Source organism: Olea europaea, unplaced genomic scaffold, assembly GCF_002742605.1.
Source record: "Olea europaea var. sylvestris unplaced genomic scaffold, O_europaea_v1 scaffold1346, whole genome shotgun sequence".
NCBI lineage: Eukaryota > Viridiplantae > Streptophyta > Magnoliopsida > Lamiales > Oleaceae > Olea > Olea europaea.
The window spans coordinates 62,860-75,197 of record NW_019230952.1 but is presented as its reverse complement, the minus strand read 5'-3'; the positions used below and the strand labels follow the sequence as shown (position 1 = coordinate 75,197).

The 12,338-nt window shown below is 40.3% G+C and overlaps 1 pseudogene; it reads right to left on the bottom strand.

The window, feature by feature from the left end:
- The window catches only part of LOC111375174, a 51,581-nt pseudogene that overhangs the window by 20,625 nt on the left and 18,618 nt on the right, over positions 1-12,338 (bottom strand).

The window sequence follows — 12,338 nt, the reverse complement described above, 5'->3', positions numbered from 1 at the left end:
TAATCGGAGGTCGTTTGCATAAGAAAACATAGGGACGAAGGTAGTGACGTGAGTGAATATGATTAGCCATGAAGTGCCTTTGTGAATAAGCTACACAATAACGATGTAAACTATTGCATAAGTGAAAAGTCCAAGAACTCAAAACATTCTTCAATGTGGGATTTCGTCGAACATGTGGTCTGCAATGTGAATTACTTCCCATTTCTTCTAAAACACTATCATGGAATTTTTTCCAATTCACAACACCATACCAACTACCTTATACATTCTAACCAATTCCAAAACATTGAATGATAAACGGTAAAATGAAGCTCGAAATTAGGGATTAGAAGAATATACCTTGCTTGGCCAAATACTTGTTAATTTAGATGTGGCACCTCAATGTAGAATCCACTCCAATTGAATGAAGAGTGTGTGAAATGGGTGTAAGTGTAGAGGATGAAGTGAGGAGTGTGCAAGTGTGAAGTGTGTGCAAGTGAATGGATGAATGGGTGAAGTGTGTGCGTGTGTTCGTATGTGAGTGAGAGGGGGGAAATTTTGGGGAGGAATGGTGTGGTCATGGTGAGGAGTGTGCAAGTGTGAAGTGTGTGCAAGTGAATGGATGAATGGGTGAAGTGTGTGCGTGTGTTCGTATGTGAGTGAGAGGGGGGAAATTTTGGGGAGGAATGGTGTGGTCATGGTGAGGAGTGTGCAAGTGTGAAGTGTGTGCAAGTGAATGGATGAATGGGTGAAGTGTGTGCGTGTGTTCGTATGTGAGTGAGAGGGGGGAAATTTTGGGGAGGAATGGTGTGGTCACGGGTTAAAACTCATGACCACAACACTATGCTACCGCATAGTGCAACAAAGGCCCCCCTTTTTGTTTTCGGTAACGGTCTATGCGACCGCATAGACCAAACCGGGTATCTTATATTATTTTTTTTTTTAAGAAAATAAAAAGAGTGCCATTTTTGTCCAATTTTTTTTTTTAAATTGACTTAAAATTTAAACTCCCCCAAAATCGATTTTTCACTTAAAAATTTGACTCGCCTCGCTATATTCCTGGAAAAATTGAAAATTTTGATTCGAAAAGAGAAATATTCTTATCGAAAATTTGGCACCAAAATCGATTTTTCATAAATGTTGTCCTGCATTCTGAAAGCTTAACCAAAACGAACATCTTCGCACATCGGAATGCGTGACACACACTTGAACACCCAAACACTTCATTTAGCACCCATTTATGCAACATTAAACGTGTAGTGCCGAGGCTATCATGCAAAATATGATCGATGACCTAAGAAAAAAACTAAACTCAAACAAATTCCTAAACTAATGCAATGTAATAAAATAAATTTAAGGATACAGTGGGTTGCCTCCCACTCAGCGCTAGGTTATAGTCGATAGCTCGACTTTACCATATTGTGTCATTTTGGCGATCCAAGATGGACGATAGACTTGTCCTTTGAGAAATCACTGCCCCAATAGTGCTTCAAACGCTGTCCATTAACTTTGAATGTCCCTTTGCTGTCGTGAGTGATCTCAATTGCCCCATGTGGAAACACCTGTGTAATGGTATATGGACCAGACCATCTCGATCTCAATTTTCCTGGAAACAGTTTAAGCCTGAAGTTGTAGAGTAGTACTTTCTGCCCCACCTTAAAGTCACGACTCTGGATATGCATGTCATGCCATTTCTTGGTGCGCTCTTTGTAGATCTTTGAATTCTCGTAGGCTTCCATTCTGAGCTCATCCAGTTCATTCAGTTGTAACAGCCGTTTTTCGCCCGTAGCTTTCAAATCCAAGTTCAACTTCTTCATTGCCCAGTAGGCATGATGTTCGATCTCAAGATGTAGGTGACATGCTTTCCCAAAAATCAGTCGATATGGTGACATTCCTATAGGGGTCTTGAATGCAGTCCTATAGGCCCACAAGGCATCATCCAGTTTCTTTGACCAATCCTTTCGTGATGAGTTGACTGTGACTTCGAGTATTCGCTTCAATTGCCTATTGGATACTTCGACCTGTCCGCTGGTTTGGGGATGGTATGCGGTGGCTATACGGTGCTTAACGCCATATTTTGCTAACAACTGCTCGAACTGACGATTGCAGAAATGTGTGCCCCCGTCACTGATTATGGCTCTTGGTGTTCCAAACCGGGTAAAAATGTTCTTCTTTAAAAACTCAATCATCACTTTCCCATCATTAGTAGGTAGTGCAACAGCCTCGACCCACTTCGATACATAATCCACAGCCACTAATATGTATTGATTTGAAAAAGATGGTGGAAATGGTCCCATGAAGTCGATCCCCCAGACGTCGAATAATTCCACCTCTAAGATACTATTCAAAGGCATCTCATTTCTTCTAGATATGTTACCCATGCGCTGACATCGGTCACACCTTTTCACAAATTCCAAAGCATCTTTAAAGAGTGTAGGCCAGTAAAAACCTGATTGAAGAATCTTCGCAGCTATTTTCGAAGCACCAAAATGCCCTGCATATATAGATGAGTGACAGTTTTCTAGTATCAAAGGCACCTCTTCCTCTGGTACACAGCAACGAACAATTTGATCAGCCCCCGCCTGTAGAGAATGGGATCTTCCCAAAAATAATACTTCAATTCAACGAAGAATTTCTTCTTCTGGTGACTTGAATAATCTGGCGGTATGATAGACCTGGCTAAATAGTTAACTATATCTGCATACCAGGGTGTTTCCATCACACCAAAAATCTGTTCGTCTGGGAAGATTTCATTTATTTCCACTGTCTCTGTCCGTTCTGTGTCCTCAAGCCGAGATAGGTGGTCCGCCACCACATTTTCACTGCCTTTCTTATCCTTAATTTCCAAGTCAAACTCTTGAAGTAGTAATATCCAACGAATGAGACGTGGCTTAGCATCCTTCTTTTCCATTAAGTACCTGATAGCGGCATGATCTGTGTAGACTACGACCTTCGACCCCACAAGGTATGATCGAAATTTGTCAAATGCATAGACTATAGCAAGAAGCTCTTTCTCCGTAGTGGCATAATTTAACTGAGCATCGTTCAAAGTCTTACTTGCATAGTAGATCACGTGAAATGCCTTATTCCTTCATTGACCCAACACGGCTCCTACACCATAATCACTGGCGTCACACATTAATTCAAATGGCAGATTCCAATCCGATGTGATAATTACAGGTGCTGAAGTCAACTTCTCTTTCAAAGTGTTAAAGGCCTGTAGGCACTCATCAGTAAACTCAAATGGGGATTCCTTCATCAGAAAATAGCATAGAGGTTTGGTAATTTTTGAAAAATTCTTGATAAACCTTCTGTAGAATCCAGCGTGCCCAAGAAAACTGCGAACACCATTCACTGAGGTAGGTGGTGGTAAATTCTCGATCACCTGAATCTTTGCCCTGTCTACTTCAATACCCTTTGCTGAAATTTTGTGCCCTAGTATGATGCCTTCTTGTACCATAAAGTGACATTTCTCCCAATTCAACACCAAGTTGGTCTCCGTACACCGTTGTAGCACAAGACTTAGATACTCCAAGCACTCATCAAATGAAGATCCAAACACAGAGAAGTCATCCATGAATACCTCAATGAATTTCTCAATCATGTCTGAGAAAATAGCCATCATGTACCGCTGAAAGGTAGCGGGAGCGTTGCATAATTCAAATGGCATCCTTCTGTATGCGAAGGTGCCATAGGGGCAAGTGAAAGTGGTCTTCTCTTGATCGTCTGGTGCTACTGGAATCTGATTATACCCGGAGTACCCATCTAGGAAACAGTAGTGCGAATGCCCTGCTAATCTCTCCAACATCTGATCAATGAACGGTAATGGAAAGTGGTCCTTTCGAGCAGCTGAGTTAAGCTTACGGTAGTCAATGCAAACTCTCCATCCAGTCACTATCCGTGTGGGAATCAACTCATTTCTCTCATTTTCTATCACTGTGATTCCTCCTTTCTTGGGAACAACTTGCACCGCACTGATCCATGCACTATCTGATATTGGATAAATAATGCCTGCATCGAGCAACTTCAATACCTCAGCTCTAACCACTTCTATCATGTGTGGATTCAATCTCCGCTGCCCATCAATGCTTGGTTTAAATTTTTCTTCCATGAGTATCTTATGCATGCATATAGATGGGCTGATCCCCTTTATATCTGCAATCGACCATCCAATAGCTGTTTTATTCTCCCTTAACACCCGAAGTAGTTTCTCTTCCTCTACCTCACTGACAGTGCTTGAAATAATAACAGGTAGTGTAGAAGATTCCCCCAGGTACGCATATCGAAGATGTGGTGGCAGTTGTTTGAGTTCCAATTTGGGCAGTTTCACAATAGATGGCACTGATTTTGCAGTCCTAGTTCCCAGCTCTTCATAGTAGCGTCTGCGCATATATGGCTGGTTACTTTCCAAAAAACGAGCACATGTCTCAATCTCACTTGATTCAGAATGGGTGGATTGTGAATGTGCAATGCATGCCTCATATGCATCGGAAGGATGATGTAGCCGAAATGTGTCTTGAACTATTCGGTCGACTACATCTATTTGGAAGCAACTGTCTGACTCAGTAGGGAATTTCATTGCTTTGAACACGTTGAATAAGATTTGCTCATCACCAAGCCTCAATATCAGCTGCCCCTTCTGAACATCTACAATGGCTCTCCCCGTGGCTAAGAAAGGTCGCCCCAAAATGAGTGGAACATCCTTATCTTCTTCCATGTCCAAGATAAGAAAATCAGCTGGAAATATGAACTTCTCCACTTTTACCAGCACGTCTTCAATGATTCCTCTTGGATGTGTAAGGGATCGATCTGCTAACTGCAATGTCACTGTTGTGGCTTTTGCTTCTCCCAAGCCGAGTTTCCTGAAAACAAAAAGAGGCATTAGATTAATACTTGCACCCAAATCACACAAAGTTTTATCAAAATAACAGTCTCCAATAGTGCAGGGTACAGTAAAACTCCCTGGATCTTTCAGTTTTGGGGGTAGCTTTCTCTGGATTCTGGCGCTGCATTCTTCAGTCAACATTACTGTTTCGTGTTCTTCTATCTTTCGCTTGTTGGAGAGGATATCCTTCAAGAATTTTGCATAGCTCGGCATCTGGACAAGTGCTTCAGCAAATGGGATGTTGATATGCAGTTTCTTGAAGACTTCAAGGAACTTACTATATTGCTTATCCATTTTGTGCTTTCTCAACCTTTGTGGAAACGGAATAGGAGGCTCATGAGGGTTAACAGGATTAGTATTTTTATCCTGTGATGTCTCGGAATTCCTCTTAACCTCATCTCCTGTTGCATTGTCAGTTTGCTCCACAATTTCTTCCTCCAAGGTTGGCGTTGATTCCTTGTTGGCTCCCGAACTTTTTACATGTGGTTCTGGCAGTTGTACTCCACTTCTGGTTGTTATAGCCTTTGCATGTTCCTTAGGGTTAATTTCAGTGTTGCTGGGTAAGTTTCCTGGTGCTCTACCTGCTTTTTGTCTTGCTGCTGATATTGCCCTTGTGGTCTATTTTGATTCTGGTTGCTCCAAGAGAAATTTGGGTGCTTTCTCCAGCCTTGATTGAAGGTTTCTGAATGTGGGTTATTCTGCTGGCGCTGACCCCATTGTGCGAATTCTGCATGTTCTACTCCTTGTGCTAGAATTGGGCAAGTAGCAGTACTGTGATCTGCTCCACATTCTTCACAACTCTGCTTCATAACTTGCTTAGCAGTGGCGGTTTGTGAAATGCTTTCAACCTTATGGAATAAGGAATCTATTTTCGCCGACAGTGCTGAGTAAGTATCTACTTCATACACCTCAGGTGCTCTCTTCTGAACTACTCGATCTGTAGACCACATAGCTGAAGTTGTAGCCATCCTTTCAGACAACTCCCAGGCTCCGTCAATTGTTCTTGTAGAGATAGACCCGTCAGATGATGCATCCACCATACTCTTGAATGATGAGAGTAATCCAGTGTAGAAAAATATGATATGGGTCTTCTTGTCAAAGCCATGTTGCGGGCACTTCCTTAACATGTTCTTGAAACGGTTCCATGCCTCTTCAAATGACTCTGACTCGATCTAGTTGAATATTGAGATGTCATGCCACATTTTAGCTACTTTAGCTGGCGAGAAGAACTTGGTGTAGAATTTATGAGCTAGCTCGTTCCAAGTAGTGATGCTTCCGACAGGGAGTGAATCCAGCCATTCAAGTGCTTTATCCCTCAAGGTGTGCGGGAACAAGCGCAGTCTTATAGCATCAGAGATACCTTGGTATCTGAAGTGTTGACACATATCAAGAAATCGAGATATGTGTGTATGCGGATTCTCACTAGTATTGATGTCCATTCTGAAACAGTTGAATCACGTTTGTCTTCAGTTGGAAGTTCGGTTACCCAAATGGAGGATATACAATACTAGATTGACTTTGCACCACCAATGGTGCCATGAAATCCCCAAGTACCGTATTTCCATCCTCTTCCACTGCCAAACCTTCGTTGAGTGGAATTCCCGATCGATTTTGCTCGTTAGCCATTTGTTGTACCACTCTTGCTTCCCTTTGCCTGTAACGGAATGTGCGTTCGATCTCTGGATCTATAGGGACCAAGTCTTGATCAGGTGCTCCTTGCATGCAAGCTCTGATATGGCAGAATTAACACAAAAATTCAATATAAACAATAATAAAATAAATCTAATAAAGTTAACAAGTACTGAAATGAATAAGTTCGAATTAGTGTCACAAAAGATAGAATCAAATCTAAAATTTAATCCCCGGCAACGGCACCAAAAACTTGTTCGCGTATTTATTTGTTTCAATTTTAAAACCCACCGCAAGTGTACGGTTCGTTAACAAGTAGTAAAATGGACTATGAGTCCAAGTATCGTTCCCACGAGGATTGAATTAGCTCTAATTAGACTAATGTGACCTTAACCGAATCTAATTAAATGAAAATTTGGTTTAAATGTGAAAAGCCCTAATTTTGGAAGAAACCCCCAATTAAAAACCCTAATTTTGAAGAAAACCCAAATTTCGAAATCGGAAACCCTAATTTCGAAATTCCACTAATTAAATGACTCAACAACTCAACTAAAATGTAAATATGCAATGTTGTAAATAAAATTGTAGAAATAAGTTGAACTAAAATCATTGGGATATCGAATCCCCATTTGATTTCTATAAACCCTAATTTCACAAATCCAATTAATCAATGGAAAATTGTCAATTCAATGTTCCTACGCCTATCTAATATACTCTCTCGATATATATTAGATCTATTTCTGCGTATCATCAGCCTATATTTCTATGGATGATGTAACATACAAAAATGCATGAAATTCTATGAACAATTACCGAATTGCATAAAGCATAGGGGTATATTTCTATCCCCTATCGGACCCTATGTCAATTTATATATATCGAGTCTATTCTACTTCTTTCGAATGTAAAGAATAAACCATCACAATCACATAATAAATGGCCAATAAATCATGGATTCAATCAAAGCGATATAAATCAAACAATTTATTCCAAAGATAATTTATATTAAACTCATGAAATATAAGAATTTATAAGAAAATCAAAGGTTCATCGACTCCCAATGAAATAAAAAAATTAGCCTATCATGTTTTGAAGAAAATTACAAAGATTCAATAAAGGAGAAGACATCACCCTATTATAATTTATGCTTGAAATATTCAATCTTGATGAAATCCTCCTTCTTCTTGCATAAATTCTTGGATCTTGATGTTATTGTGTGCCTCTTTTCTCCCAAAATCATCTACCCTAGTTCTGAACGTGTTTTAGGGTATATATAGCGTGTCCAAATTAGGTAAAAAAAAAGAGTTGGAGTCAAAAAAGGAAACTGTAGAAAACCCCCCGAAATTTCTTCTATGCGACCGCATAGAAGGAACCTATGCGGTCGCATAGGTCAATTGAAATGCCCCATTATTTTCCCTGCATCCATCTATGCGACCGCATAGATGGTTATACTATGCGGTCGCATAGATATAACCAACTATGTGGTTTTTACATTTTGGTCCCTGAACTTCCTTGTTGCTTCTCTTGACTTCTTTCTTCGATTTCTTCATCTTTTCAACAATTTTTATCTTCCAATTGATGATTGACACCATCAAATCTCATGCCACTCATTCGGCACATCTTTTGAGTATTTGCGCTTTAGTCCTCCAACTTTCAATTGTCTTCATTTCAGTCCCTCTTCAATACTTTCTTCTTCCAATTATTTTGTTTTGTCATTGAGCTCATACTTGGCATGTTTTTACTCTCGTTTTGCATTTAGCTAAACTTCTCAATATTTGCACCTTTGGTCCTCGAACTATCACTTTGTTGCGTTTTGGTCCTTCTTCGGCTCGTTTCTCCTGAATTCCATAATCTCCATTGAAATACCTACATTGCATGAATTTAATAGGATTAAGCCACAATTCAATCATTTTATCCATGTTTAAGTCATGTTTGTGAACCAAATGAGTGTATAAAAACATACTTATCAAATCCCCCAAACTTAAACTATTGTTTGTCCTCAAACAATGTAGTGACTCAATGCTAAACAAACATGGCTTAATAGCTTGCCGTGTCTCAGGATTGGAACTTAGCATTAACAATAAAACGATATCAATAGTGCGAGAATAAAATTAACCTTTACTCATCAATTGCAATACTCAACGTGTGTGTGTGAACTCATGCCAACATATCAAGCTTATGAATGGTTTATTCCCGACCCATAGTGGTCAATTTATCCTTGCATCACTCGAGAGATACACAACCCCCCCAAACTTATTCTTTTCACTCTATTATCTCGGGGTGTGTTCTAGGATTGGGAGTTTAACAACTATAATCCTTACCCTCTCTTAGTTTGGATAGATTTTACCCTTACAAGTACACATATCAACAAGTAGAGACTCTCTTTAATTTGATTGTTTCAACTTTTAGGCTCAAACTAAACTACTTACCTCGCATCAAGGTTAAAGTTATATCAACCAAATGTCCAACAAGGGCCCCTTTTTTTTCAAATTTTTTTTCCTCTCATCTTCTCATTTGCTTTCTATATAACCCGTGTAACGGGTTATTAGGCGATGACTCCCAAACCAGTTGGTCTTAGGGCACCAGGTTTTAAACCCTTGCAGCCTTATTCACCCGAGTTATAAAGGCTCGATAAGATGAGTTTTTGTCAACTTCTCCTTTATCTTGCTTTCTATATGATCCCTGTAACGAGCTTTAGGCCGATAATTTCCAAATCAGTTGGCTTTAGGATATCATATTTTAAACCCTAACAGACTTACTTGTTCGAGTCATAAAGGCTTTTGAGAGAAGTGATGATTTTCCCATGTTTATTTTATGCCCTTTACTTGTTTTTCTAGACATTTGATCTCAACAACCGTCCTCAACTTAAAGTTTTCACCTATTTCTCACCTTCTGGGTCTAGGCAATCCACACAATATAATTTCATGCACTGAGCCTCTACTTATCTCCATGTTTCCCTATAGTGGCTCAACCATCTCCAAACTATCTTAAGGTGGTTTAACGAGTTAATGTTATAGAGGGTTAACCTAGGTTTCTCATATTTTTCACCAAAATCCCAATCAATAACTTAACATGAAAACATGAGCGGCGTGCAAAAGAATGTCAAGCATTGCATCAATAAGTATTAGCTAATTAAATCCTGTACTATATCCACAGTTCTAGTTTACACCTGTCCAATAATCACATCATAGTCGGCAAGGCTACCAAACTCACACAAGCATGCAAAAGTAAAATCAACACTCATTCGTCACGCATGCATCATGCAGAATGTAGTCAATTTAATGATTGATTGTGAAAATGCATATTAACTACATGCCGAATATTTGTTTGAAAATTATGCTACCATCCCCCAAACTTATACAGTACATTGTCCTCAATGTAAATGTAAAGTTAGAAAAGCATAATTTAAAAATATATACACAACTTTGCAAATAGAGGTAAACAACACTCCCCTGATCAAAGTGGTGGTCGTGGTGTGTAGCTGGGACCCGCAACATGATCTTCAGGAGGAGATGGAAGGCGAGATAGGATTTGTCTCATCAACTCTGTCTGCTCTGCTTGCTCAGCCTGAATGGATTGAAGCCTATTCTCCATACTTCCCAATCGATCCCAAGTTTCGTTCACTCGCCACTGTATGCCATCCATTCTCCCAGCATACATGTTGAACCTACCATTCATGGTCTCCACTTCCCTTCGTGCCACTGTGGCTTCATTCAAAGCACCCCTTGTGTAGTCCCGGGAAGAGTAGAGGTCTCTCTGCACTTTTTCAACAGTGGTAGTCATGGTCTCGAAACTCTGCTGGAGATGTTGTATGTCCCGGCTAGTTCCAGTGGTGGTGGCGAATATCTGCCTCAATGCCTGATTGTCCATATCAACCTGGGGTGGTGGTGGAGGAATTTGAGGCATGTCAAGGTCTGCATCTGCTTGACCTTCCTCATTCAATTGCTGTCGTCGTCGTGCATTTTCTAATTTCTGTTGGTGCTTCAGTCTCGCTCGGTCTTGGGCCTCTAGTGTGGATTGCTTGATAAAGGGGCTTGGCTTTTCTGGTGCTTCCCCAGGTTGGATTTGTATCCCCGCTGCTCTACATATTCCACTTATAAGACTGGAAAAAATTAGTGAGTAATGCCTATCACCCCAAGTGCCTGTACCATGAATTTGGTTGTAGATGTACGTGGCTAGATCAATCTTGTTTCCTCTAACCAAATGGTATATGAATCCGGCCCTTGGATTTGTAAATGTTGTTCTGTGGGATATAGGCTCGACGTTATGGCACAAGAATAACCATAAAATTGCTATGGATGGGGTGAGATCTATCCGATGCCAGTCTGCTGTAGGTAGAGGCCAAGCGTTTTCACGTCCCAACAATATTTCTGCAACCTCATTCTAGTTGAAGTCTTCTGGGATAGGGACCACATTATTCCAGGATAACTGATAGTAGTCATGAATTACCTCTGGTGAAAACATAATCCATTTGCCCCTAACCCATGTCTGATGTAAGTGCTCCGATCCGGAAGTGTCGATTTCTGTGTTGAAATTTGCATAAAACTCCTTTGCTAGATTCTCATACACCGGATGAGGTCTTTCTATCACCTTCTCCCAGCCACAGTTGTGAATCAGATATGATATTTCAAAGTTGGGAAAATCTTCTAACTTAACTGGCCTCTCGGGAATGATTGCTCAATTACGCACAACATTGGCATAACGGGCAGCTGTATCTGATGAAAGAAATCTTCGAACACCCCCTTCGGGTTCTCTTGTTTGGGTCGTTCCAGATAAGGAGCCGACTTTCTCTTTTCCCTTTGAAGTTCTTTTAGGAAGCATCCTGAAAAAGGAAGTACACAATATCAATCACTTTGTATAGGAATAACGGGTATTAATAATCTTTGAATTCATAATCCCCCAAACTTTCTTCAACATGCACATGTACGTGTGCTTATGCAATTTTTCAAAACATGAATCACCAATATAACTCTAACATTGCATAAGTATGGAAAACTCAAAATTATGGCTCGAATATGCATTTTTGGAACATTTGACCCATGACCAAGTGACCAACTTCGGCCCCGGGCATCACCGAGAAATATCGAAATTTTCCCGGGCAAGTTTTGGACATGTGAAAGTACCCAATGACATCTAGCATATATCCAAATTTCACCTTAATCGGAGGTCGTTTGCATAAGAAAACATAGGGACGAAGGTAGTGACGTGAGTGAATATGATTAGCCATGAAGTGCCTTTGTGAATAAGCTACACAATAACGATGTAAACTATTGCATAAGTGAAAAGTCCAAGAACTCAAAACATTCTTCAATGTGGGATTTCGTCGAACATGTGGTCTGCAATGTGAATTACTTCCCATTTCTTCTAAAACACTATCATGGAATTTTTTCCAATTCACAACACCATACCAACTACCTTATACATTCTAACCAATTCCAAAACATTGAATGATAAACGGTAAAATGAAGCTCGAAATTAGGGATTAGAAGAATATACCTTGCTTGGCCAAATACTTGTTAATTTAGATGTGGCACCTCAATGTAGAATCCACTCCAATTGAATGAAGAGTGTGTGAAATGGGTGTAAGTGTAGAGGATGAAGTGAGGAGTGTGCAAGTGTGAAGTGTGTGCAAGTGAATGGATGAATGGGTGAAGTGTGTGCGTGTGTTCGTATGTGAGTGAGAGGGGGGAAATTTTGGGGAGGAATGGTGTGGTCATGGTGAGGAGTGTGCAAGTGTGAAGTGTGTGCAAGTGAATGGATGAATGGGTGAAGTGTGTGCGTGTGTTCGTATGTGAGTGAGAGGGGGGAAATTTTGGGGAGGAATGGTGTGGTCACGGGTTAAAAC